This window comes from Mastigoproctus giganteus, chromosome 4, assembly GCF_048544385.1.
Source record: "Mastigoproctus giganteus isolate SK-2022 chromosome 4, ASM4854438v1, whole genome shotgun sequence".
Classification (NCBI taxonomy): Eukaryota; Metazoa; Arthropoda; class Arachnida; order Uropygi; family Thelyphonidae; genus Mastigoproctus; species Mastigoproctus giganteus.
In genome coordinates this window covers 24,411,947-24,435,985 of record NC_143578.1, presented here as the reverse complement: position 1 = coordinate 24,435,985, position 24,039 = coordinate 24,411,947, and the positions used below count along the sequence as shown (strand labels likewise).

Sequence of the window (24,039 nt, the reverse complement as noted above, 5' to 3'; positions counted from 1 at the left end):
GCAATTTTACTAATAACTCTTTGCATATAGTGTTTACAAGAGGGTTTTATTATTGCAATATCCAACTCAGATAAAGAAATTTCTAAGTTCCTTTTATTTCATAATCAACTTAATAATGTTAGAAATTAAATTAAATACACGAACAGCCTCAAAACTCGATTGATCTTTTCATTTGTCTCATGAATCTTACTATCAACTAGAGCTTATAACCAATAATCCTAATTACAGACTTTTCTGAGCATTTTCCAATACGCCATTAATTTAACTTTACTCTAAAATACTGCAGTAATTATTTTCTTCATAGGTGTCACTTTCACTACACGCGCAGTTACCATGACAATACCACGCCCCATAGTGTTGAAAGGCTCTGCCATTTGTCAAATCCTAACTGGACAGTTGTTCACGTGCCAGTGTGCGCGTGAAGTGCAATACAATACGTCACAGAAAACGTAATAATGCGTCATTTTAAAAAAAAAAGGAACTTTGAACATTTCCGGCGTATTTTTACAAACTTTAAATAAATATAAATTCGTATGCAGAAGAAGAAAAAAAAAATTTTTTAAGCAGAATTGCACCACCAGGGCCTTCTTAAAACTACTTTTGTGTAGAATTTAGTAAATATTGCCACCAATGACAGTCTGTGCAACTTTGGAGCTTATCAGCTTAGTTCTGTTTTTAAACGTTTTCTATACAGACGACCTTCTTGGTTCTGCTGCTACTTCTGTTACCAACTTAGTGTAGTCGCCAGTGGCCTCTCTCTCTTTCTCTCTCTCTCTCTCTCACCCACACAGATATCTGCTCATGCGCACAGGCGGCCTTCAAAGTTCAATAGAACCCTGTTAAATTACGAGCGCGACGAACCGTTTATTGCCTGTTACAATGGCGTTTCTGGTGGCGGAGCTTTCAATCATCGAGCTCCTCCAAATTAAACAGCGCCGGGCTTCAATATAACGGACAACGTCTGGGCCGAAAATGATTAAAGTGCTGGCCTTCGTAAGTGTGATGTGAAAGCATTTTGCACGCGCTTTGAGCCGGCAACAAATTGAAAGCAAATAAAATGCAGGCCTCGTAGGCTTATGACGAAACAGCCGAGCACGGACGCGAGTAATTAGAAGGGAAATTGCAATTCCGTGTATGTAAGCAGGCGCCAAATATTAATTTACGACACCGTATTAATCCGAGATAAAGGCGTGTTGGCATCGAATTGAGTGTAAGGCGCAGACGACAGCTGTTAGCTATTGAGGGAGACGGCTTTAAATATTAGTTTCCTATATTGCTGCAGATATTACACACCGTTATTGTATCCAGGAGGGGGGGAGAGATAGTGAGTTCGAGGATGGGGGGGGTTGAGAGCTAGGTTTAATGGCGAGATAGGAGCAGAGAAAATGACTTTTCCTTCCCCCTTAGAACCACTGGGGAATGATGTAAAAAGAGTTGCACTGTCACAACGCTTCGCAAATGAAGTTTTTCGTCGTTCACAAGAAGTCTTCGGTTCGCAAAAGACGCTAACGAATCACCTTCGTGGTGGGAAAGCAGTTTTGAGGGGGAATAGGAGTCCTTCGTTACGAACGCTGTTTGTCAAGGGCCCCCCAGGCGTCTGCTGGTGAGATTAATATCGGAGACGGTGTTTCTTTCATCATAATCGTCGCCAGCCATTTTCTCAAACACTTCACACCCCACTTCGGAATGATTTCTGCCGCTGTAATGGCGGCTCTCCCGTAGCGCTACGGGTCGCCTTAATTCGAAAGCAAATTACGAGCTAGAGAGGCAGGCAGCCAGCGCCGTAAGTTTTCGGTATCACTGACGGTTTATGCTAATAGCGACAGTATATAGGGGCTTTCTACGGTGTGATATTAGTGGGAGGGGAAACAGTCTCCAATGTTCCGTGGCGTCATTGGTGGACCGCTTGAAGTTGCGGGAGTTTTAAAATATCCCCTGTGCTGTAATTAGAACTAATTGGAGTTCAATTCCTCTCACCTGACCTTCTGACTATTTTTCACGATTCAAGTTGTAATTGAAGATCACTTTGCCATACGAGTTTGGAGAAAAAGACTTTTTCCTTTTGGAAAAGTTTTGACAAGATACAGAATATTCAGAAGCATTTTTCCCAACTTTGTGGAAATGTTTTGAGGCTGAAGGTGGTATGCACACTGAGATATCAGCTTATTAGATACATCGACTTAATAATTAGTAATATCCCTTTAGCTCTCATCTCTATCAGACTGAAGTCGTCGGGCAATGAGTTTCACGGGCATCCTGGCCCATGCAGTCTCGAGCTTGCATTTGCCACAGAATGAACCGTGTCTGATCCCTGCGCGAACTTGCTGTGTTGCACGACCGTACCTCGGCAGTGGATTGCCTGCTTGTCCCTCGCCTCCAATAATTTGTCTCGTTCTTCCTTGAACTTATTCAAACTACCCTCAATTTCAGTTTATACCCCCTCACGTGTGTAGTCTGAGCAAGCGGAAGAATGCCATCAGCATTGAGCTTGCTCAGTCTATTTCAAGACCTTAATCACATCACCTCGCAAGTGCCGAGTCTCCAGAAGCTGGAATTTGCAGAACTGAAGCCTTCGTTCCCTTCACCAATCTCGTTGCCCTTCTCAAGGTGCAATCTGCCAACCATTGCCTTGTACGATGGAATAATAACCTCCTTATCCCTGCTAGCAAAGTTCCTGTATATCGCTTACAAAACTCCATGAGCTATCCTAGCAGCCTGTCTCCATTACTCAGGGAACTAAATATCTCACGGCACGACAACTACCCTCCCCCCGATCTCGTTCATTTTCCACTACCCTGAGTGTACTACCATACAGCTTGTACATTAATCTGGGATTACTGCTATCTGTATGAAGTACCTTGCATTTGTCAATGTTAAATTTATTGCTTTTCTCAGTCAATGGGCACTGTTCTTCGGGCACTAATATTATTAGTGGAGTCCTCCAGGGTTTAGTGCTGGACCCACTGTTGTTTTCAATATTTACTAAAGATACTGAGGAAGGTACATTGGAGGTTGGCAGGGTGGTTAATGACAGTAATGAAGGTATGCTATTGCAACAAGATCTAGAGAAAAAGTTGGCCGCTCTAACCACTCTGTCTTCTCCCACTCAGCCATCCGTTCATCCATAGCGATAACTTGCCCTTAATGCCACGTTTCTCCAATTTGTACAGCAATATCTCTTATGTTCAACCGTATCAAAGCTTTCTTGAAATCCAAGTATATGATATCAAAATTATTTGCATCCAGTTGCTTTGTTTCTGCATCATAGCATTCAATCAGATTGATCAGAGAAGACCGGCCCTTAAAAAACCCATGCTGTGGCTGCAGTTTACTTGCATTCCTTTCTAGGTGGTCCTTCATTACTTCTTTAATCAAAGGCTCCATTATTTTTCTTGGAACAGATGTTAAGCTAACAGGTCTAATTACTGATGTCACCTTTTGATCCCCTTTGTAAATTGTGGATACATTCGCACATCTCCAGTCCATAGGGACCTTCCCTGAATCCAAGGATACAATCTTAATTATGGTTAGGAGTTTGCTTAACTCCTTTGCTCCGTCACTTAATATAACTGGATAGATCCTATCTAACCAGGTGCCTTTTTTTTTTTCTTTCATGTTTAGCTTCACAATTTCTCTTCCATTTTCCTCTCACTTACTGCAAAATCATTTAGCTCCCTGTTAGAGTTTGATAGACTTCAGGCATCAACTTCTAAAAAATTCACATGTGTGAATTCATGTGAATTGGTCAGGAACCTGAGCAGGATCATCAACAGTTAGACCATCTACATCAAGTGGACCAATGTGATTCAACCCTATACTTCTACTACTAAGAAATGTTTGTTGCTTTCTTTGAATTCTTTGTCAGAGACTTCTCGTAAGCTGCATTGGCTTGCCTAACCTCCTTTGTGATATGATTGCAACTTAATTTATGTCTACCATAGACTTTTGAATCCTCTGATACTTTATGTTTATCTCATGAATTTTTCTTCTCCATCACAAGTGTCATCAATTCATCTGACATCCATTTAGGTCTAAGCTTGAACATTATTTTTTAGTTGGTATGAAAAGTCTAATAGCTTTTACGATTACTTTCTTGATTGCTTCCCATTTAGAATTTGCTGTTGGTAACGTTATCAATTGGTCCCACTGCATAGAATTTTTAAAACCATCTAAATACACTGTAGTCACCTTACTAAAGCAAAAGTCCTTCCCTGTAGCCTTGAGAATTATGTCCTTAAGTAAATCCCAAATCAGTATACTATGATCACTACCCCCCAAGTAGGTCTTTTACCTGCAGATTTTTAATTCATGAAGAATGGCTGCTGAAAATCATATCAAGAATTTGCTTCCTCTTGTTGCCTTTCTAAAGTCTTGCTGGTTTGAGTGACCAACCCACAAGTTTCAGTGACTATCTGGAAAGTTAAAATCTTCCATTATAAGACATTCTTGTTTCATGGTGACCCACAACAGTGCTTGAAATCCCCAACAGCTTGCTTTCCAGGCTGCTGCATGTTCCAGCAAAAGCAGTGCAAGTATCCGTTTCACCTCTGCCTGCGGCTCTAGTAATCTATTCTAATCCATCCCCTCAAACCAGCAGTTTTCCAACCTAGCACTAGCTCGATAGCAAAAGCAAATATTCTTTCGTTCTTTCTATTTAAGTGTGCTCCATCACTGTAGAAGCAATCTCTCATGTTAATAAGCACAGACCACGCTGAGAAAAATTTTACCCTATGATCCTTGTACAATCTCTCTCTAGGGCCGAATTGTTTCACAAAGCTCTCAACATATACTCCCTCCTATCGAGTCTGGCCAGAATTGCAGACACTTTCAAATTTAATCCTAACTAATGACCTTTTCCCTAACTTACCTATAGTTGTTATGTAAGTCCCTAGATCTCCTACTCTTAATATCATTTGTGCCAATTGAACAACAATATCACTTTTTATGCACAAAATTTAATACACTGGTCCTATTCCACCCTAACCTTCTTGTTGCCGTTTCCCCTGACAATAAATACCTCGTGTGGGACCAGCTCATTCTGCTTAGAGGATTGCTGCATTTTTGCCTGATGCACAAGTATAAACTCAGGTGTTGAGTTGATCAGCTGATGTGCCTATTTTTCAAGAACACCCCTCAGAATGTTGAGTTTGTGCCTAATTCCTCATACTCTTTGCACGAAACACACAAAAACATCTCCTTGGCTGTATCAAATCCCATTTCAGATAGTCGGCAAACATCGCTGAAGCAGCACATTTTTTATGACCGTGATTCTTAGAAGAACCCTCCCCCACCTCCTTCAGGTTTCCTCCGAGTCGCAGCACTATCGCTAATTATTTCCGTTTAAATTCAATTTAATTTGATTTATTTAATTAATACTACATTAAACTAATGGATACCTAAATGCAATAATACGTATTACGCTATCAAGTTTGTTATGAAGCGTTTTTCTCTCCAACATCGGAACAGCCAAATAGTGCGACTAATGATTGTTCCAAGAGTTTAGCCTATCACGAACACCTTCCACCAATTCGCTTGCACCCTCTACGTTGCGAGTCTTGTAAAGGACGCAGAGCACAATTTTTTTTATTTTATTTTAAGTTTACTCACAACATCAGCAACTGTAAACACAGTTCTTGGTGTTGCCACATTTCAACAAGTGTCAGGAACAGATGGGTCGAGGCGTTGAACTTAGCTACTTCCAATGGGGTAGTCATCATAGGATGCACAGTCAGTAATCAATATATTCATAAACGGTAGTAGTACCATGTCATTTCCATAATTGCAGATGGAAATGTCATGGTACTACTAGTCGGGAGACCTTCAGGTAGAATGTAGAAATTGATGGAAACAGATCGGCTTGGAAGAGCGATACTTAGATCCCATCAGTCCTCATCGAATGTCTCCTGACATTCGATGAGGCCTGAAGAATGTCGTTCCGTCACGAAGGACATAATTTGCCATCCTTTCTGGAGCAGTGGATGCCATGCAGTACACGGATGTATTTCGTGACGGAACGATATATCGCCGTCTGCTATTATTTGGAAAGTCCTGGTTGGATTCTCGTCAATGACTGGAAGAGTTTCTAAAGTCCTCTCTTTAATCGTGGCTATTATTAGTCCTTCTCAGAAGGAGTGTGTAGGGTTTTGCCTCATGGGTTATTCCTGGTTTTTTAATAATAACGTTTGTGATGAGTGACAAACACACGTGGCGTTGAAATAATAATGTGAATTTGAATTTGGTGGATTGACATTGTGGATAATTTCGTCCTTTCTGCACTGTGCGAAGTAACTGCAACAAAAATTTTAAAAAGAGCCGGACTTGTTCAAGCTGGTTCCTAAATAGTTCCTAAATAAATTTATTATGCAGCGTTAAAGGGTAGCCAGGAAGGCACATGATGTCCTATCTCTGATTTATCGGACATTAGTAAGTAGGGAGAGGGATTTCATTATTCTTCTGAATGATACCATGGTGGATCGCTCTTGGAATATTGTATTCAGATGAGGCTGCACCAACAAAATAACAGAGCTTTTTAATATGAGACAAGAAACAGTACTTACAAGAGTACCTTAGGTAGTCACAGAAGATTTGAACTCATGAAGTTTACCTCGGACAGAGTGTCCAGTAGATCATTGAAATAAATTACTTCCTAAATGGCTGAGGCGAAGAGTTTGAAGTTCAAAATGGAATTGGATGGTGACTTTGTGGTGATGGAAAAATTTCCCTGAAAACAAATGTAACTGTAATTTTTTTTTTATTCGGTTAGAACATTTTTTTTCCATTTTATTTTGTTATTTGAGCTCTACCAATTAAAATCATCAGCTCTCTGGTCTCCGTCTCATTTACAACTTCTTAGAATATTACTAGTCAAATAAGAAGCAATTAGTATTTATTATCATTAATAGAAATGTTTTAATAATAAAGCAACTTTGTTTTAAAAATTTGCATAATTCCAGTGATACGACTCTTAAAGTACGTACAAATGCATAAAGCGCTGATCGTATTCATTGTCCGTCTGTCCACATGTAACAAACCAACTCCCAGAGGACGAATTTTTGTAAATTTTTTTATTTTTGCCTTTTTTTTTTTTAGAATATTCTTCTAGACTTTTGTACCAGATATTATATCAACAGACAGGTTAAATCGCATCCCCTGTGCACCTGTCTCCCCTCCCCACCAAAAAGAATTGCTACGCTCAAATCTCGTCTCACCTGACGGCTGTCCTACATATTGTGAATATCGCATGGTAAGGTTTTGCTAAAGGTTTCTTGAGTATGGCGCTGTAGTTTTTCTGCTGTTATACTTCAAATTGTGAAGTGTTTGTTCAAGCCTGTAGTGCGTTAAGTGAATCCTCCCTGTTACCGTATTTGCTATTTGTACTTATGGTCGAGTGACCCGTATTTCGTTGTGTCGCCCTTGGTGTTGCAAAAATGTCGACGAAACCCAACCGTGTAGAGCAATCCATCAATGACAAAATTGATATAATTGAAAAATTCAAGGTAGGTTATTGATACCACTTCGACGACCGAATATGGATTTAGGAAATCGATGGTATAGACCAAACCAGTTTGTTCTTTTATCCGAACGGATCATTCCCCAGCTAATTAGCATAATAGACGTCCCACTGTAACCAGAAATATGAAACTGATGAGGGAAAGGATGTGGTCCCGCTTTAGAAAGACAGGTTACCCAGTCGGTCTTACTTCAAGAATCTTGAATACAGTGCAAAACAAAGTCTGAATTGCCTTGTAGAAATTCTCTGTTTCCTTCTCCATGCCCTATTGACTTTCTAAGGTATGGTGAGGGAAATCTTCCATTCAGAAGATGTCAAGACACGAGATGTGGACCTTGGTCTCTTTTGGATTGTCAGTTAAGAGGTTTTGTGTTATTGAAAAGTATTGTCAAGTCAATATGCCGCTAAAATTCACCAGAAGTTTAAAATTGGCCTCCAAAAAAAGACCGAAGTTGAGTTAATAAAGCACTTACACATCTGATATTAGGAATCGTCTGTAGGATTTTTAATATTATCTTCATTCCAAGCCTGGGTTCACTGCATGCTTATAAATGACCTTACAAAGTATGTTAAAATCAATATTTTTTTTATTCTTTTAATGGAAAACCTGACATCGAATAATTGGTTCTTTAAGCCTAGCGACCACTTTTAATAACGCGAAGTAAGGTGATCCTATGGGGGAGGGGGATAGAGTGAATCAGGGCAGAAATATCTCTTTAGCCAATAGAAATAAAACGTTCTGCACCTAGTTTTCTGTGTATGTGTGCGCGCGCGAAATCACTTTGATGGCCCGTAATACCCGCAACCTTCCCTCTTGGAGGTGAATTGCTCTGGGGAGGGGTGGGGGAAGAAGAATTCGAAGGAAATAGGCTTGTAACGTTTCTTGACAGCAGCGCCAGTTTTCATATTAGCTGTCAAAACGTGCCACGCGCTCTGGACGCCATATTGACTGTCTCCATGGAAACGCTAAGCAACAACGGCGTTCCAGTGAGAGCCATAAAGGTGAACCCCTTAACTGGCTATCTCTAAGAAGGCAAAAAAATTCAGCTGCTATGAATGGTGGCCGTGGTCAGTTTTCCCTCGAGAAACCAAATTGTGTTAAGAGCTTCATAGCTTTGTGTTTGGATGAAGATATTTTTTATCTTCCCTACGAAAATACACTTCTTTATTACATCCTCTGTTGTTGGATTAAGAGTATTAAGTTAATTCGGATTGAATGAAATACAAAGTCAAATCTTGTCTATTCATAGATATCATTTTTCTACATTTCCAGAGACTGCAGCTACTCAGAAAAATAAGCAGATGGCATAATGCATCTTGGGTTTAAAGTACAGGGTCATTATACAAGAATACCTCTATTTTAAAATGCTGCATTTTTTTTAATTAATTAAACTAAATAATTATTGCTGTCCCAAAAATGACTCGGTTTCCTTTTTTTGTTCAATAAGCTTCATCGGCAATCCATACTCGACTCTGGGGTAACAGTTACAATGATTCTCTCCTTTAGATGTTGTAAATCAGCGATTTTTATAGAATAAAAATGTTTTTAATGTATCTCACGCCCCTCCCCAAAAAGGCCATAGGGGTTATGCCAGGACTTCTAGGGAGCCAGAAGATTGGGCTACCTCTTCCAATCGGACTATTTCCAAATTCGTCATTTAAGGCTCCTTTTGGACATACTTACCGAAATGAGGAGAAGCATCTTGTTGAAAGAAACCTGAAACGCCAGGTTTCTGTCAGCAAGAATGGTCAAGATGATCTCTTTCATTTAGTGATCATCCTGAACTTTCTTTTACGTATGGTTGCCGTCTTATTGGTGCTAGCGCCGCTACCGCGATACTAGTGCCACGCCAGTGTAAACAAGGAAATATAGCGGATTTCTGTACATTTTGTGACAGAATAATCACCATTGTTAAGAAGTTCCCAGATTTTTATAATAAATCTTCGGGAAATGAGACAGAACGAAACATGTCATTCGATGAGTTTATCTGGAAGTCAGTGACTGAAGGGCGTAACAAGATCAAATTTTGTATGCTACTAAAATTAACTCTAAGGAGTTGGGCTTGGCTGCGTGACATGAATTGCACATAAGTTTATTTTTACGCCTTTGTCACCAGATATCGCTCCATGCGACTTCCCCTCTCCTTTCTCCTGGAGGTAAAGGCAATTGTTGAATGGTTGTTCTTTCAAAGGAGCTGAAAGGGTACAAAAGTTGCTGTGTTAAAGATCTGAAGAACTTGGCAAAATGCCTTGCTGCCCAAGGATTCTGTTCTGGACCATCCTTGTTCCAGTATGATTAAGCTCCTTCCTCCCCATAAAGCCAAGCTTGTACGCACTTGGATGAGGAACACTAGGTTCCATGCCTGAACTCTCCCAGAATACTGATCTGAATCCGCAGATTACCTTTAGAACAAGTTGAAACGTGGAATCAGAGTGTAGTCACTATGGCTACTTCTACTCCTAGCGACTATATTCTCCCCCTTCCTTCCTCATCGAATAAATGGTCGAAACATTTCGGGAGCATTTTTTGAAAATGTTCCCTCTATTCACCTGCCTTTACGCTATCCACAAAATACAAAACCATACGACATATTTTGGGCATGAATGCAGAACGATCATATGTGCATTGTTCTTTCAAGAGAATTCGGACACAATTTCGACATTGAAGTGCTTTTGACCGGCTCTGTGCAAAATAGGAAAAACTAGAGCGTATTGAAGAGTTGCCAATTTAAGTACTGTAGATCAGGAGAAAACAGTATGAGTTACACTGCTGATGAAGAAGTTTGAGAACGTTTTCGTTATTTTTATTCCAATTGTCCTTCTTTCTCTTGGCCTTTTGCTCATCAGTTACCCTTCAATTCACATTTCAATCCAGTTTTTTTTTATACCCTTTATTTTACCTTTACTTTCTCCTACCCGCTTAGATACCTCCCCATTTTTAATCCTAATGTCCATTTTTGCCCTTCAAGCCACCTCAATCACATTTCAAAAACTTCAGTTCTTCTAATATCCTCTTTCCTTGGCGCCCGTATCTTAGCCTCATAAACCCTGAAACTCTACACAAAACATTTACCTAACCTTTTCCTTAACTCCAATATCCATACTCTCTGTAAATATCCTTTTTCTTTTCTCAAATGTTACATTACCCTTACCCATTGCATTTCTAGTTCTTCTTTCCGGATTACTTCTTCCATCACTTAATAGACTGCTGATATCTGTACTTAGCCACTTGTAATATACTCTTTTCATGCACTTTTAATATTTATCCCAATTTGTCTAATTTTCTTTTCATCTATTCCAACCATAAAAACTTTATTCTTATTAAAAGTTATTCTCATCCTGTTCTTCGCAAATTTCTTCAGGGTTTTCCCAACAAAATCTTTAATAACCTGTCCTGTCTCAGGTACTAGCGCCATATCACCTGCAAATCTCATTGCACACCCTCGTGGGTACAGTTGGTATTATCACCGTCCTCTCCTCACCAGGTGGAAAAGACCCGAGTTCGAATCCTGTCAATGATGGAAGAATTTTTGTAGGCCATTTTCACAACAGGCTGAGTTAGTCGGTCTCTGGCGAGAGTAGGAAATTAGGTTTTTCGTCCAGAAAACAGCAAATCGACCACAGAATACACACAATATATAAACAAAACATAACATAACCAACAAACTTGGCTGTATAACTTCACTCCTATTGCAGGAGTTCTTTAGTTTGTTTGCTAGACGAAAAACCCGATTTTCCGTGGTTCTTGCTGTTCTTAGCCTGAGACCGACTAACTCAGCCACGGAGTAAAAAAAAAAAGCCATAAAAGTTCCTCGTGTCATTAACCGGATTCGAACCCTGGTCTTTTCTACCTGGTTTGGGGAGGACGGCGATTATAGCTACTATGCTATAATCGTCTGCTATAATACACTTGGTGGGGTTGAATTAAAAACAGCAGAGGAAGAAAGGAAACAGGCGACCAGGAATCCCACGATGTCTTATCGATGATTAACGAACAATGTTCTGTAGAGATAGGATGTCACAATCCTACTGTATAAGGCAATTGCAAGGCCACATTTGGAATACTCTGTTCAAGTAAAAAAGAAAAAGATATTGCAGGGTCCAATGACGGCAACTCGAATGGTGAGATTGGCAAAAGGACGATCATACCAGAAGACTCAGATATGTGGGCTACAAGAGCTTATTAACCAGGCACCTCAGAGGTAAGTTCATTGAGGTTTATAAGGCTCTGAGAGGGGTTAGTAAAATGAATGAAGGCGGAATTTTCACTGTTATAAAAAAAGTAGGGGCCACAAATTCAAATTACAAGGGAAGTGGTTTAGAGTAGATTGTGGGAAGTTTTCTTTTAGCCAGCGAGTCGTTGATTACTGGAACCAGTTACCTCCGCAGGTAGTTGAGGCTGACGGTTTGAAGGAATTCAATCAACTGGATAGTTCCCCCCAGTGCAGCAAAAGCCTCTGTCAGTCTTGCACTATATGATTAATATTAATACTAAATCCTAAATACAGCTGGCCTTCTCAAATATTTTCAATCGTAAAATGGTCGATAATATTCTCAGAAGGACCACTTCTGTTTTTAATCAGATGTATTCTACACAATTACTGAAGTTTCAAAATAAAAATCGATTTTTATCGAAAACTACCAGTATCCTAATACTTTGAGAGTGTAGTGTATCTATCACGAAACGAAATTAAAACAGAGTATTGACAAATAGAAAATGGGTGCCACACTTCTGCAGTCATTACTGTTTCCTTTTGATGCAATCGCAAAACGAAGAGTTTATTTTTTTTAAATAAAAATAAAACAATAAAAAAAAAAAATTGAAGCTTATGATCGAAACAAGTTCACGGCTTACGCCCAACCTAATATGGATAACTGGATGGATGGCAACCCAACAAGTAGTTTAAAAACAACAAAGCTTCATTACAACTTCATATTCTACCTCAGTGCGCATGAGCGAACCCATGTCTACCCACAGTGTTTTAATGCGAGTTTTTTCCCCCCTCGTAATTCTGATGATTTATTGCTTGTCGGTGCAGTTTAATTGTGGATAATGCCGATTTTGTCCGCTCTCGATGACTGGTTCATTAACCCGTTCGTGTCGGGATGCAATTAAATGCGCACGTGCAAACAAAAGAATTCGGTCATGGCTCATTTCCGCTTCGTATTGTCTGTTCCTCCCCTTCCTTCTTCTTCCATTCCCCCGTTTCCTCCCCATCCTTCTCTTACTCTTCGCTTCTCCTATCCCTGAAGCATCCTGTGAAGTGCAGATACAAGCAGGGTTCGCTACCGATGCTCGAGCTATGTTTGTTGTGTGATGAGAGAAAGCTGCAACTGTCACTTTAGGGGGAAACATGTTTTCATTTTCTCGACCGCCCTGGTCAGCTGTGTACAGGAAATATTAAATTTCTATTAATGTCGCGCGGATATTTACAGTGGACAAAGTTCCTGCTTCTAATTAATATTAGCTTGCAGTTTGCAGGCCCTTCGCTCTTGTTGATGTTAGCAAGTTTTCAATTACAGTTCGTAAATAGCAGAGAGCTTTCAATTAAGATATGTAGTGAGGTGTGTGATAATTTGTCTTTCTGCTGCATGATTAGCAATCTCTCTCTCTCTATCTTCTAGTTAGATTAAACTAATGGAACAATGATAGCAAATACTTCTAAAATCCATCTTTAAGCTTATATCCACGTATAAGGCACAACTTTTATCCTCAGATCAAGACAACGTGTCCTAATACTTATAATTACCCGAACGTGTTGTTGAAGTCCATACCTCAAACATTTTCAGATTTCTAGAGGAAAGTTTTAATATCTGCTCTTATAGAAACGTTGTTCGAATTTCGTATACTCATTACCATTTTGTAGATAAAAGCCCAAAAGATGTGCAGCAGCAGAACTCGTGTGTGTGTTTGTATATTGACAATGTTTCTCCAAGATCTTTCCTCCAATAGAGCGGCGTGCAAAACGTTCCTCCTAATCTCAATGGAAGCTATTAAAAACAACAAAAAGAGAAAAAGTAAAAAAGAAAGTGCCATGTTCTCGAACGAGTTCGCTTATCAAGACTGCCATGAATGTCAAAGATTAGCGGACTGGCAAATATCCATCCTTAATACCAGTTGATACTCCAAACCAATTTGCTCCCTTCCGTAGCTAATGTTCATCCGTAAAAGTTTCCACTTTGAACGGCAGTAGCTTTCCTGTGTTTCGAGTTTCAGTTTACCCATGGACGCTAGAGGATACGAAGAAATGGGCACTGGCCAGATCGATACGCTAATTAGCTCGAGTATGAAATTAAATTTGAATATTTAATTTCTGATGGGAACTAATTACGAAATGCATAAAGAGAGTCATTTTTAGTGGTTGGAAGTTCCTGAATGAAAAATCGATCGGCAAGAATTTCGCACGCAACGATTTGGGCTTCAATTTTTCGTGAGGGAGCACCGATTCTAGCGACACCAAGTGTTGCTTCGCAGAAACTTTTCATCGTCTTCAGCCTATGAACCATTTGGTCAGTGAAAAATATCTCCAAATTAAAGAAGTGATCATAAAATCCCCTATAGAACTATATGTAGTCTGGAATTGGACGGACTTTGACCTCATTTCCTCTTTGCTGATCCAGAACACAATCCAGACATACTCATAATTCGGACATTGCCTGTTATGATACAAAGTAGCCAATTCGAAATTGCTTACTGAAAAGGTGTGGTAAAATCTGGGCTCCGTTTAATTGAAGCAATGGATTCATTATCAAACCACATGGGATGTAGAAGTAGTTATTATACTTGGGGGCGGGGGTTTTAAAGGCAAATACTACATAATATCTACTTCTGCGCAAAAGCATATGCAGCCTTGGAGACCTTGCTGAATCTTACTGGTTCTTCGTAGCACGAAGAGGTGGAGAGAGAGAGAGAGACAGGTCTCACCTGAAGGACTTTTACTACTTGGAATTCCTTAATGTGTAAGAATGAACTGGGGATATATTTGATTCACGTGCCTGCATTTTGTTTGTGACATATTTAATATGCACGCGACTTGTAAATATATCTGAGTTGGCATCAAAGAGATTTGTTTCGGCGGCACTGCACCCTGTTACCGCTCCAGGGATTTCGTACAATGCGCTATTTTAATTCAAATCACATTTTCTTTCAACCCGTTTGTCGATCCAAATTTATTTCCACATCGACTGCTAAACTTGTGCCCAAAGCCTTGCCGAAATGCAAGGCTTTGTTGAGATGTTATTTACATCTGTACCCTTTCTTCCTCCTGACTGCCTCTCATTCTACGACTGTTATTGTTTGCTGCTAATTTATTCATCCAATTGGGCTTCTGTTTGTGTCTCCAAGATGGCTGCAGGGAAAAGATATTATGACGTTGTTATTGTTGTTAATAGTCTCCTTAATTCTATTGCTTTTCCTTATCTGTCTCATTCTTTCGTTTTCTGTCTTAGTTCTATCCAAGGAAGTACAAATATAGTTGCGTTAACTTCGACTTACTTTGAGACACAGAAAGCTTTTGTTCACAATCAACAACTGTTGAACAAAAGAATCTTAATTCTTAGTCTCATATTTTATATAATCACATTTGGATTTCTATTTGCGTAATTTTAATCAGGATTTCTTGCGAAAGCACTCCCCTCGAGCTTCAATATTATTCCTATCGTTTAATTAATTCTACTTCAAATGATGTCTAGTTAGAAAAGAACTGAACGTCCAGCATTACGAATGGGACAGTCTCTCATTCTGACTTCTTCTACATTGTGAAATGTCTCTCGTTGTTTGTGACTGCATGATGGTATTTTGAACATACAATATGGAATCTCCAGCAGTAGCAGGAAGTCGGTTATAAAAATTGATTGGAGAGTGACCAATTCGGATAATCGGGTACAGTACTCATCAGAAAGATCAATATTACTTACTGTACAATATTTAAGGAAAAGTTGCGACACTGATCCCAAGAGGGAGAAGTCATATAATTGAATGACTCATTCGGATGATATAATCCAGTGATTTTCCATAATTGAATGAATCACTCAAATAATATGACTGTAATAGAAAGAATTGAATGATTTCCTAGAATCGAAATAATCGCTTATGAACTCTCGATTATGTTCGAACGCCCTCGTAGGTAGCACAGTTGGTATAATCACCGTTCTTCCTAGACACGCTGGAAAAGACCTGAGTTCGAATCCCTTCAATGACCAGAGAAAATTTTTATGGGTATTTTTCACAACGTGGCTGAGTTACTCGGTGTCAGGCGAGGGGAGCATGGTTTTTTCTCCTGCAAACTCGAGTGTTTTGCCCAGCAAACAGCAAATCGACCACAGAACACACGCAATTTAGAGGCATGTTGTATACGGTACAATATGGCCTAAATTGCTGATGCGCCTAAAACCCTATAACAACTAGTTGGAACCTGTAAAATTGAAATGAATATTTATGAGCTTTTTTCAAGCAATTTGCACAATATTTATTCCACCCACCCTGCATTTCAACATAACCTTACAATATAGGCTGTCCTTCTTTAAGTGCCATCTCTGAGGTCAGCGAGGTCTTCTTCAGACCGTTTGACAAGTTCTTCGAATCCTAGTCCCGCCCATCTCTTGATGTTATCGTTCAAGGTTTTTCGTCGGCCAACTCCTCTCTTCCTCTCCATCCTTCCCTCCAGAACCACTCGCAACAACTCTTACTTCCTTCCTCTTATGATGTGTCCCAAGTATTTTACCTTCAGTCTTTTCACGACGTTCATCATTTGCCGATTATGTCCTATAATTTGTAACACTTGTTCATTCATCATCCGCTTCGTCCAGTGGATCCTCAGCATTCTTCTATACACCCACATCTCGAAGGACCCTACTCTCTTCACCGCTCAAGCCCTGAGTGTCCAAGTTTCAACTCCATACAGAAGTAGTGGCCACTCATAGGCTGTCCAGCTAATATAATTATAATACGCAGCCGAAGTCGATTGTACGAATTGATTGCAGTGACTTGTTAAGACGGGAGGAATTTTTATGGGCTTTTTTTATAATAAACATTGCACGTTCTTTCCTCCACCCTGAAAGCTAGAGTTTTTCATCCAGCAAAACAAGAAACCGGCCATAGAACACGTAATTTACAGACATATACTAACGCCTCACAGCTTTAGTTCCCTTGGCACAAATAACAGACAAGAGCTAAGCGAAATCAAATGTAGCCCTATCATTGGTTCTACATTGGATACGCATATGTTCAGCATCCTTTGGGTAACGAGTGTTCATTTATGCGGACAATGAGTTATAATTGAATTGCTCGACTACTGCTATATATCCTACTGCTCAATTAACAACAAACATTCTATAATTAGCTAAGACCAACTCATGGGTATACTTGAACCAGCTCCCAAATATGAGGGGTGATAATTTAATTCGCGGACTGGTGCAAGGTTTTATGTTTACCACGCAAAGTTTCCATAACTGCTGCTGGAGGCGCTCTTACTGATCGCTACTGTGCAGACTGTGCGCATACCAGTAATTATCGAGCTATTGTGTGAAGAGTTTTTTTCAGACATGTGTCAATCACGATCGTTTTGAAGCAAGTGTCGGACATACAGATTGAACGACGATGTGTGATTCCTTATTGTGTCAGAGAGGGCTTAAATGCATCAGAAACAGTTAAAGAGATGAATGAAGCGTATGGTAATGAGTGTTTGGTAGGACGGACATATTCCGTTGTGAAGTGGTTTCTGCATCAAGGCAATGCAGGCCCCGTACGATTAATATTATGCTGGCAGCGATCACTGCTACAGGTGCAGAGGTTCTGCCACATCCCCCTTATTCACTAGATTTAGCCCCGTGCGATTTCTTCCTGTTTCTACGTCTGAAGAAAGCTCTGAAAGGCAAGCGTTTCGCGGCATACAAAAATGTCTTGCTAGAAGCATTTAATGCGTGGATAGGACGGTGGGGAAAGTGTGTAAAGTCCAAGAGAGTATTTCGAGAAGGAGAAATCCACAGAAAATTCAGATGATGATAAGATAAGATCTTGCACCAGTCAGCGAATTAAGTGATCACCCCTCGTACTAAGAAACATCCCAACAAAGTTAATTTTCAGTTTCTCCCAAAATTCTTATGTGCACCGGCTCTGATCAAACTAAACTGTAAGTTCCTAACTTTTGTGTTACCTGATATACATGTTATTTAAAATAACCTACTGGCGACACACGTTCCTGAGATTTGGAAATGCCTTTGGCAACCATATGGAGTAATTAAAAGAAAGACCATTTGCTACTTAATGGAACGCTACTTCTTCCGCAGCACCCTCCCCCCCTTGCTACTTTGCACACAATGTAAACACAAAAGATTAAAGATCGCCATTAGCTCTTAAGTAGAAGGTACTTTCAATAATTTCACTCTTCTAATTTTCCTTTACTGTAAACTTGCAGAAGGAGAACTAATAAAAGTTAACATCAGAGTTGAGAAGAAATTCCCATCAGACGTCAGTACTTGAATGATAATTAATCTTATAGGTATTGTTTATTGTAATCTCAGCATTCAGCAATTAACGACATCATAAACATTAAATGCTCCTTCTTATTGGTCATTAGGTAGAGGCCACTCTTTATACGAAAAGAATTCGCTTTCTCTACAAAACAATAAATATATCGTTAGTGGAAGTTGTGGCCGACTGGTGATCAAATTACTTTTAAAATTTCTATCATTATTATTATCACAATTAAGAATAATGGCGCCGATCCCGGCAACTGTGGGATTATTCATAACATCCGTTACAGAGACAGGCGAGTAAACGAAGGAATTAAATACAAGAAGCACAAAACTTAAGTCATTCGAAATCCATCAACATTAATCTTTAATCTCAGCAACATGTAGAACTCAATAATTCTGTCTCTTCTGAATACAATCGGAATTAAATGCTGTCCTTAATTAAATAATATCTGTGTAATTATAGGTCTTACGCTTTTTTGTCATGGCAAGAACTGCAACAAGTTGGTCCTCATGAGTAGCACAGTTAGTAGGCTCACCGGCCTTCCCACATTGGGTGGAAAAGACCTGAGTTCGAGTTCTGTCCGATGACAGGAGGAATTTTTATGGGCCTTTTTCACAACGTGGCTGAGTTAATCGATCTCAGGCGAGGGTAGCTTGGTTTTTTCTCCCGGAAACTCGAGTTTTTCGTACAGAAAACAGAAAATCGACTTCAGAACACACCCAATTTACAGACAATCTACACAGAGCAATATGGCCTTAGTCGCTGATGCTCCTAACGTTTTTTTATCTCCTGTTTATAGACTGCCTTACCATTAATATTAGGACATTTGCATAACTGCAAATAATCTTTATTTACAAGAAAAACAATAACGTATGCTGGAGTTTTAGGCTTTATGACAGCTTGTACTCTTATTGGAACACTCTCCACCAGTTCGTTGTAAATGTTCTCTGATATTATCTGCCTCTCGGCCTTCGAAGCGGCGATCAGTTTAACTATGTTTTTTGGGCAGTCTCTTCTTACAACCATCAGACTATCTAGTTAACTCCAGAGGTCCTCTGTAGGACTGAGTTTATGAATGTGGGCTAGACAGCCCAACTTTTCGATGCTTATGTCCTCAACCAGTCCTTCACAACTCAAGCATTATGACATTGGGCGTTGTCCTACTGATACAGATATGGGGCTTACCTGACGCGCTGGCACAATGTAGGTACTGCATTATTGTCTAGGACGTCTAGACAGACTTCAGCATTCATGGTTTTGTACAAAATCACCAATTAGCCCAGACCAAACCATGAAAAACAGCCCAGGCTATCACACCTCCTCTACCAAACTTCGTTTTCCGGACTATTCATTCCAGCAGGTATCTTTCTCCGTAAATGGAAATGAGGACTTAAACCTGCGTGGAGTGTAATCTGCCTTTAATTTCTTAAAGAATTAGATCTCAGACGTTTCGTGCTGCTTCCTCTGCCACTTCTTTAGAAACTTCTAAGAATAATCAATAATTCTTTAAGAAATTAAAGGCAGGTTTAAGTGCTCATTATTTCACCAATTTCCATTTCTTGATATTCCTACGCACCATTCCTCTAAAAGAATATTTGAGCTCTCTCCAGACATCTGCCACGCCTGTAAGACTGGAGAACCACGTACTGTGACTTGCCACTCCAAAACACAGCTTTCCATTGGTCTACGGTCCAAAAATGTTAGCCTTAGACTGAGCTAGAGAGTGTCAGGCTAATTAGTGGCGTGTGTTGGGCTGCATGGCCAGACAACGTCCTATACAATGTACTAGTGCTAAATTATGTCCAAATCGTGTCACTGAGGGGCCTGTGTGTGTGTGTGCACTACAACAACGCGAGAGCTCTCCTGTCACGTTATATCAGTCTGAGGTTTTCCGGGTAGTTTCGTGATGGTTTAGCACCAATCTGCTTTCATTTGCAGATCACATCACTAATCGTTGCACCCTGTTATCATTGCACACTGGAAGTCGATCTCGCCATCTTGCATTCACAATCGTACTACTATCTCCTCGAAGGCCTTCGATCATATTTATAGTTGTGCCTGACACGTGATGCTTGATTCGTGCTTGACCAACTCTCTAGGGAGGGGTTCGGATATTCGTGGTAGGGCAGTATTTATGCATACACGTATAATCATGAGTCAAAAAATTGACTACCCCTGAGTCTCCACGAATGGACGCATCCCACACTACCTAGGAGTGACTTCACCGACGGGCGCAGCATATTTAGTGACGGCACGGCAGTGCGTGTCAGTACAAAGTCCGAGCAATGGGGAAAGGGAAGGACTCGATGGAGTTTGAACGGTGAATGATTTGTGGAGCTGTGAAGGCAGCAGGACCGGTACCTCAACGACTGTAGGTGTTGGCTGTTCGAGGGCCGCCGTAGTGAAGGTGTGACGAGAATGGTCCGAAAAGGGACACACAACCACCCAATGTGCCGGGACAGGGAGGATCACCATTGGACGCTCTTGCGGATAGACCTACAAGAGTAGGCGACCTGTTCGTGTACCCGTGTTGACCGACTGTCATCAACACCTCCGCTTGCAGTAGTCACGGAAACATCATTCCTGGATGTGGGACAATTGGAAAAGACTGGCCTGGTGTGATGAATCAAGGTTCCATCTCCATCATGCCGATGGATGGGTGCGTATTCGACGGTGAACAGATGCAACCTGATTGCACGGTTGGATGAAAACAGGCCGGTGGCAGTGGTATCATTGTCTCCTCATCCCCATTGAACACCTCCTTCACTGGCAGATTCTACCTCGGTATTGTTTCTGACCAAGTTTGCCCTACATGATGACCGTGTATCCAGACAGCACTGGACTCTTTCAACAAGACAGCGCCTCGTGTCACAAGGCCTGGGTGTGCAGAAATGGCTTAAGGATCATGTCTAAGCATACCCAGAATACCTTAGGACACCTGCCGTCTCATGGAGTTGATGCCATGCCGGGTGCAAGCGATTACCACTGCGAAAAGTGGCTCAACACTATTTAGGTAGGTGGTCATAATTTTTTGACCTATGAGTGTATTCATAATAAATACATACATATAACCCCAGGGGCTCACATCTGGTGAGTATGGGCTTGGCACACCCAGGGTCCTGAGCTGGATATCATCTTTCTTTCTCGATGATTCCTTTCTACTTCTCTCTCTCTCTCTCTCTCTCTCTCTCTCTCTCTCTCTCTCTCTCTCTCTCTCTCTCTCTCTCTCGGGGTAATTCATATTTTTTTTTTTTTTTTTTTGACTAGTGCAGCATAAGCCTCAGGCTTCCTTGCACTATATAGCTAATAATAATAAATAAATAAATCAGCTTCATCAGGGATTATTTGTTTTTAATCGGGACTGAAATGTATTTGAAAAGAAAAAATATATACATAAAATAAATAAATAATTAATTATATTTATTATAATAGCTACATATTTATTATTCATTATAATTACTTGCTATTATTTACTAATTATTGTTTATTATTATTATTTTCTAGCTGTAGATTGTTATTTATAATTTAATTCATTATGAATTTTGATGAGTGGTGTGGCGCTGTCTACGCCTGCTACAAAATTTCCAATTATTATTTTCTCACAAATTATTCTTGCATATTTTTTTAGATAAAGTGTTATATTTTGAGATATTTGCAAAAAAACAGTTAATTATTCTGAAATCAAAATGTATAATAAAACAAAAAGCATATCTTATAAATGCGAATTGATAATGAAAATATATCGCATACGTCATTGTTCTTAAACATAGATTTGATAATGTTCTTATACATGTACTTGAAAATGACCTTTAAGTTCATGTACAGTGGTGTTCTAATACTCAGATCTGTTCACTAATTGAACACACACACTGAAAATCTCAGTCTAAAAACAAACCTTTAAGAAAGCAAAGATTCTAAAATAAAGGTTTGAATCCTTAGAGATACTGTACACTACTTAGAGGTAATCTTGTAGCATAGTGGAAATGTATGCACAAGGCGTGCATGTTATCTCTAAGTCATATTGCGTATCTTTTATACCACTGGAGAGGAAGAACTTTATAAGTCTTATCTGTTCTAGCTGCTCACATGACATATTTGCCTCAGGCTGCTATGGCGACCAGGTCACACGGAACAATAATGTACTTTAAGCACTTCACTGTACATTTGGCGAGGGAAGGACCGGAACACACACGGATGGTAGGAGCGATGCATTCCATCTCTGCCAGTAGGCGAAAAATCCAATTTAAGCATCCATTTAGGGATATGCCTCTCTGCAACAGACAGATCACTCACAAGGATAGTGGTCGGCTTCAAACGGAACAAAAAAATTACATATTGATTTCAGATAGAAGTAGTGCTAAGGCTAGCTTGCCATTTGTCTTAAAGCCTGTTCTACATCGGCCAAATGGAATTACCATGTTATTTTTTTTCTCTCTCCCTCCATTCCTTCCCTCCTTTCTTCTCGTAGGCTGTTTGGCAACAGTGGCGCATGCACCGCGTGCGGCCAGATGATCCCTGCCAGCGAGTTTGTGATGCGGGCTCAAGGCAATGTGTACCACCTGAAGTGTTTCGCATGTGTCAAATGTCACAATCAGTTGGTGCCCGGCGACCGTTACAATCTCGTCAATGGTAGCGTCCTCTGCGAACAAGACTGTCTGAAGGTGCTCAAGGGGTCGGCTAGCCCTGCTGGGGTGCGAAAGAACAGTAAAGTACGTGTGAACTCCGCTATCAAGGTGTGATCTATTTGTTTATTCTTCCCCTTCAATTTATCCACTTGGAACTTGGTGAGTTCTTATTTCACTTTGCACATAAGGGACGAGATGTTTGCCCACTTGTAAATGTTATATAATCATATCCTACCACCAGAGGGAGCTATTGCTCACTTGTCATTGTCTCCTCTTCCCACCTCCTCCTGTTACAGGAGTCATTGCAATACAGACTTTACGAATTTTATTGGAAAACTATCACCAGCGTCACCTATGAGGGAAAAAAACGAACTATGTACTGTTTATGTATAGACATTGTTGTATGATCTATTCACAGTTCATCCCACACAGCTATTAAAACAAAAAAAAAATTTTTTTTTCTTCTTTTTAATTCGTTTATCAGAGTAGCCGGTCAGAGTTGTATCCATTCCTGTAGAGGTCGCTTTGTGCGATTACTATGATGCCTATTTTATCCGACCGGTGGTTTCCATAGTAGCATGGATGATCTCAAGTGTACGGTTTCTTGATACAAGACCCTGTTCTCCACAACCCCCACATAAAACGTGGGCATGTGTGTCTGCACAAGGTGAGTGTCTATTGTAAAATAAAATAACACTTATTACTGTGTGAGCCACGTCTATGTACAACAGCAGACAATAAAGTGTTGTTACCAAAAAAAAAAATGTACCTTTTTTAAATCTCTGACACAACTCTCACACAGCCTGACTAATAGCAGTCACGGGAACCTAAAAAAACTACACTGTGTTGACAAAAATATTGAGATACTACGAGGAAAGACAAATTTTCACACTTGGACCTTCTCCACCCGGTGTCGAGAGGACTGTGATTATACCAACTGTGCTACCCACGAGAGCATCTCCCTTTCCGACAGAAAGTATTTCCTCTTTTGGAGTGCGACCACTAGACCAAACTCACTTCAATTGGATCGTTACGTTAAAAAAATGGAACTTGATTAACTATCATTGAAGATTGTTTCAACCCGAAATACCATCCTACTTTAAATATGCCCTAATTCTATTAACTCTTCAGTATGAATGCGTCACTCTCTACTATGGTATATAAAAGCCCTGCCAAAATACAGCGCTCATTATATTGTGTAATGTAGGGTTGAGTGCGCAGTTCGGTTTCTGCAATGTTTTGCTGGGACTAATTTTGGTTGATACAACACACAAGAGCCATCTGTTCGGCTGACAAGATTACGTGCCGTCACCTCTCCACCAGGATACAATAGTGGCATTGGAAGCATTTAGCGAGCTGGTTCTAATTAGACTAATTAGGTTCTGTAATTAGTTAATTAATTAGACAAATTTGCATGCAGGCCCTGA

The 24,039-nt window shown here is 40.1% G+C and overlaps 1 long non-coding RNA gene across 1 annotated transcript in view; it reads left to right on the top strand.

Annotated features, from left to right (window-relative positions):
• Positions 1-23,058, top strand: part of LOC150086476 (uncharacterized) — a 130,245-nt gene extending 107,187 nt beyond the window's left edge. Inside the window, exon 3 of the long non-coding RNA XR_016546853.1 lies at positions 22,456-23,058. This is a non-coding gene — a long non-coding RNA (uncharacterized LOC150086476). The remainder of the gene's footprint in view (positions 1-22,455) is intronic.
• The last annotated feature ends 981 nt before the right edge of the window (positions 23,059-24,039 follow it).